Raw genomic sequence first — 6,000 nt, 5'->3', positions numbered from 1 at the left:
GTATGGTATGCCGGCAGCCGGGCTCCCGGCGACCAGCATACCGGCGCCGGGAGCCCGACCGCCGGCATACCGACAGCGTGGCGAGCGCAAAGGAGCCCCTTGCGGGCTCGCTGCGTTCGCCACGCTATTTATTCTCCCTCCAGGGCGGTCGTGGACCCTCACAAGGGAGAATATCTGTCGGTATGACGAGTGTCGGGATTCCGGTGCCGGTATACTGTGCGCCGGGATCCCGGCATTCGGCATACAGAAGAGCACCCCCGACAAGGGCTATTCAATGCCTATCTCAATTCGACTTTAAAAAAGTCTAACTGAGATGAGGGACTGGAGAGGGGGGAGACCAGCGGGGAGAAGGGGGACAGCCACGGGCAGACGGGGGACAGCAGCGCTGCAGGAGGATGTGGCACAGCTGCCAGACCTCACATCAGCACCCACCTGGCTCCAGCAAGCGGAACTTCACTTGCTGGAGTCGGGTGGACGCTCCAATGAGCGGCGGCTGTGCCACATCCTCCTGCAGCGCTGTGCTGTAGCGCTGCTGTCCCCAGTCTGCCCGCGACTCTTTGCCGTCTGCCCGCGGCTCTCCCCCGTCTCCTTCTCTCAGGTCCCTCCTCTCAGTTCGACTTTTTTATTTTTTTTTATTTTAAGTCAAACTGAGATGGTCGGAAACAGGGCCAAAACCTATCGAATTTGGCCCAGTTTCCCTCAGAAGCACGTGAATCGGCAGCTATACCACCAATTCACGTACTATTCGACAAGTTGAATTCCCAGACTTGTCGAATAAAAAAAAGATGGGGGACTGAATAGGTTGGAACCCCTTCCGAACTGAAAAGTCGAAAACTGCCGTCTTTTCGACAAGACGGCAGTTTCGACCTTAAATGAATATACCCCTCAGTGTGTAGGGCAGTTGTATGCATTACACATAAGCCTCTGGTCATTTTCATGTACAGATTTCATGTACAAATTTCCATTTGAGCAGAACTACTAGCTACATGATTTGAGTTTTATATAATAGCATTTTTTTTTTTTTACAGTAAAAACACCTCAAACAACCGTTGACTATAGAAGGCTGCCAGCCTGTTGAAGTGGCCGTGACTTTACCTTTCCCCTCTGAAAATGTAAAGATATTTGTTTAGTAACATTAATTGCTGTTTACGTTCCACTTAGCCATACACAAGTTACATAGTCAAACATAACATGGACACAAATGATTGCTATGTATACTCTATGGTTCAACTGTTTTAAAGTGAGAGGGTATACACTAGTACAGTGATGGCTAATCTTGACACTCCAGCTGTTGAACTACACATCCCAGCATGCCCTGCATCAGTTTTAGCATGGCCAAATAGCAAAACTGTAGCAGGGCATGCTGGGATGTATAGTTCAACAACAGCTGGAGTGTCAAGGTTAGCCATCACTGCACTAGGACATTTAATTAATGTGCTTCTTTGATCTGTGTGTAATGCAGACCTGAAAACAAGAGAGATTACAGTCTAATTGGAAGATGGCACATCTGAGAGGTTAGAGAGTGTGGTTCAGTGTGGAGCTTGAGACAGATGTAACGGTGCATTAGTATGGGTAGTGTAAGCTCTAATAGGATTTTAATTACCTACCAGTAAATCCTTTTCTCGTAATCCATAAGGGATATTGGGGAGACTTAGGGGGTCATTCCGAGTTGTTCGCTGGTTGCCGATTTTTCGCTATACTGCAATTAGTCGCTTACTGCGCATGCGCAAGGTTCGCAGAGCGCATGCGCTTAGTTATAAGCCATGCAGTTATAGGTAAAACAGTGCACGAAGAAGAAAGGACACATATGAGAGAAGGAACATAAGAACGAGTGGTGAGATTTATACTCTAGCACACCACTAACACACAACAACCAAAAGATGGCCAACAGCAACAGCAGCAACAACTTCTTCTTAACAAATAACCATATAAAAGAGAACCTGCAGAAAAAAGTCAACGCGCTGAGGCGGGCGCCCAATATCCCTTATGGACTACGAGAAAAGGATCTACTGGTAGGTAATTAAAATCCTATTTTCTCTAGCATACATAAGGGATATTGGGGAGACTTAAGTGGTCATTCAAAGTTGATCGCAGCCAGCAACTTTTTGCTGCTGCTGCGATGAATAGTCCACGCCTATGGGGGGGGGGGGGGGGGGGGGGGGGGGAGTGTATTTTAGCTTAGCAGGGCTGCGATCGCTTGTGCAGCCCTGCTAAGCAAAACAAAATTTCACTCAAAACAAGACTAGGCCTATACCTACTTACCCTGTGCGATGGATCCAGCGATGATGGGCTCGGCTTTGACGTCACTCCTCCGCCCTCCGTTCACTTGGGCACGCCTGCGTTTTACTCACCACTCCCGAAAACGTCTTCAAACTGTCCGGTTCCGCCCTGCACCGCCCTCTTCCTGTCAATCTTCTTTGCGGTCCGTCCTGCGACCGCTTTCTTCTTTAGCCGCGACGTAACCCGGCGTCCTTTATGCATTCCGCACCCGTTCGCACCGCAGCGATAAACTGATGCGTGCGAACAAGTCGGAATGACCCCCTTAGTAAGATGGGGATGTCCCAAAGATTACAGAACGGGCGGGAACGTGTGGAGACTGCTGCAGCACTGCATGCCCAAACTGTGTATCCTCTTTGGCCAGGGTATCAAATTTGTAGAAATTAACAAAAGTGTTCTTCCCCGACCAGGTAGCAACTCGGCATAGTTGCAAGCCGAGACTCCACGGGCAGCCGCCCAGGAAGAGCCCACCGCTCTTGTAGAGTGGGCCTTCAGAGACTTAAGAACAGGTAAGGCTGCCGACACATAAGCCTGTTGGATAGTAAGTCTACTCCAATGAACAATGGACTGCTTTGAAGCAGGGCAACCCTTTTTCTGCGCATCATAGAGCATAAACAAGGAATTAGTCTTTCTGATCCGAGCCATTTGCTTGACAGATCTTCAAGGCTGGCACAGCATCCAGTGCCTCCGGAGGAGAAGTGCCAGAACTGGACGAAACCACAATAGGCCGATTCACGTGGAATGCAGAGACAACCTTCGGCAGGAACTGCTGCCTAGTCCTGAGCTCCGCTCTGTCCTCGTAAAAGACCAAGAAGGGACTTTTACACGATAAGGCCCCTAATTCTGAGACGTCTAGCAGAAGCCAGGGCCAGTAACATCAGTCTCCCACGTGAGGACTATAGAAATTCCAGAGTGCCGTAGGAGGCACAAAAGGAGGTTGTATGTGGAGCACCCCTTGCAAGAAGGTCTGAACTTCTGGCAACACCACCAATTTCTTCTGAAATAAAATTGAGAGAGCTGAAATCTGGACCTTAACAGGACCCAGACGTAAGCCCTTATCCACACCAGCCTGCAGAAAACGTAAGAAACGTTGCAAGTGGAACTCTGCAGGCGGATGTGTGTTCCTCACAACAAGATACATATCTTCTCCAGATACGATGTTTTGACGTCACAGGTTTCTGGGCCAGAACCATGGTAGCAATAACCTTCTTAGATAGGCCCTTGTTAGCTAGGATGTTCCGGTCAACCTCCATGCCGTCAGTAAGTCCGGGTAGACGAACGGCCCTTGTAGAAGATCTATTCTTAGTGGTAGAGGCCAAGGGTCTTCGACGGACATGTCCAGAATATTCGCGTACCGCACCCTCCGAGGCCAATCTGGGGTGATCAGAATTGCCTGGAATCCCTGATTTTTTATTCGCTTGAACACTCTTGGGAGCAACGAAATCGGAGGAAACCGGTAGACCAGCCGATAAAGCCAAGGCGACGTCAGTGCATCTACTGCCCTCCCCTAATCGTCCCTGGTTCGTGAGCAATACCAATGAAGCTTCTTGCTGAGTAGAGAAGCCATGTCTATTTGTGGGCAGCCCCACCGGTTGATGATCTACTGTAACACCTGATGGTGGAATCCCCACCCCCCCCTGGTGGAGTTAGTGACGACTCAGGAAGTCCGTTTCCCAGTTGTCCACTCCCGGAATGAAGATTGCAGACATTGCACTTGCATTTCTTTCCGCCCTGAGGAGTATCTTTGACACCTCTTGCATGCAGGCTCTGCTTTTTGCCCCTCCTTGCCGATTGATGTACGCCACTACTGCGGCTTTGTCTTGAATGTACTTGGATCGCGTGACCCCTGAGCAGAGGAGAGGCCGGAAGCAGAGCATTGTAGATCACGCGAACTTCCAGAATGTTGATTGGAAGGAGGGCTTCGTGGGCTGAGCACCTGCCCTGGAACGGCGTCCACTGGGTGACTGCTCCCCATCCTCTCAGACTCTCTTCCGTTGTGAGGAGGGTCCAATCCTGAATCCCAAAACTCTGGCCTTTCAGTAGATTGGACGACTGCAGCCACCACAGGAGGGAAATCCTAGCCCGAGGTGACAGCCGTATTATCCGGTGCATCTGTAGATGTGATCCGGACCACTTGCTCAGGAGATCCAATTGAAATGTTCTGGCATGGAACCTCCCATATTGGATCGCCTCGTACGAGGCAACCATCTTCCCCAACAATCTTATGCAAAGATGGATGGATACTCAAGCAGGTCGGAGCACCATGCGGACCATCTCCTGAAGTGTTCTCACTTTGTCCTCCGGGCGGAACACCTTCTGGGCCACAGTATCCAGTAACTTCCCCAGGAGCAGAAGCCACTGAGTTGGCTCCAGATGGGACTGAGTTGGCTCCAGATGGGACTTCTGGAAATTGAGAATCCACCCATGGTGTGACAAGTTGGATAGTGCATCGATATGGAGCAATAAAAGCTCCCTGGATCTTGCTTTTATCAGATCGTCCAGGTAAGCGACAACATTGACACCCTGGACCCGGATCATCATCTCCGCCATTACCTTTGTGAATACCCGCGGAGCTGTGGACAGGCCGAAGGACAGTGCCTGAAACTGGTATTGATCGTCCAGTAGGGCAAACCTCAGATAAGCCTGATGAGGTGGCCAAATTAGAATATGAAGGTAGGCGTACTTGAAATCTAAGGAAACCATGAATTCCTGTTCTTCCAGGCCCGCAATCACTGCTCAAGGATTCCATTTTGAACTTGAAAACCTTCAGGTAAGGGTTCAAGGACTTTTGATTCAAAATGGGTCTTACCGAACCGTCCGGCTTTGGTACCACAAACAGGTTGGAGTAATAACTCTTTCCTCCTTGTGGTACTGGAACAATGACTTGGGACTGGACCAACTTTTGGATGGCCTGTTGCAACGTAACTTGCGTATCCTCCAAAGCTGGTAAGCTTGATTTAAAAATCGTTGGGGAAGAGCACCGTTGAGCGTGGATTTCACTGCAGTGACTTTGGAAATCCACGTATCCAACTCAACCCCCAAAGAGCCATTCCCCTGAAAAGGGGAGAGATTCCACACTGCGCTTGGATTCTGCGTCCGCTATCCACTGACACAACCACAAGGCCCTGTGTGCCGACACGGTCATGGCAGAAGTCCTAGCATTAATATTGCCCATCTCCTTGAGCGAGTCACACAGGATGTGTGCAGTGTCCTGAATCTGCTTCAAGACAGACACCGTAGTGCCCAGAGGCATATCCCCGGAGAGGCCCTCCTGAATTTGAGAAGCCCACGTGTGAATGGCATGGGTCATCCAGCAACACGCTATGACCGATACACCTGCTGCTGTGTAGACAGACTTTAGTGTAGTCTCTATTTTTCTGACCCCAGGGTCCTTTATGGCAGGCATTCCCAACTACGGTCCTCAAGGCACACTAACAGTGCAGGTTTTAGTGATATCCAGGCTTCAGCACAGGTGACATAATTAGTAGCTCAGTTATTTTGATTTAACCATCTGTGCTGCAGCCTGGATATCACTAAAACCTGAACTGTTGGTGTGCCTTGAGGACAGAGGTTGGGAATGCCTGCTTTATGGTAAAGGAGACAAGGCAGACCGCACCACCTTTTTTGACAGTCGAGAGACTGATACATCAACTCCCAGGGGTTTTTCTCAGAATTTCCTACCTTCAGGAGCAAAATGGGAACGTGTGCAAAAATCTTTTTGAC

This window comes from Pseudophryne corroboree, chromosome 1 (genome assembly GCF_028390025.1).
Source record: "Pseudophryne corroboree isolate aPseCor3 chromosome 1, aPseCor3.hap2, whole genome shotgun sequence".
Taxonomy (NCBI): Eukaryota; Metazoa; Chordata; class Amphibia; order Anura; family Myobatrachidae; genus Pseudophryne; species Pseudophryne corroboree.
Note: the sequence above shows the minus strand (reverse complement) of the source record.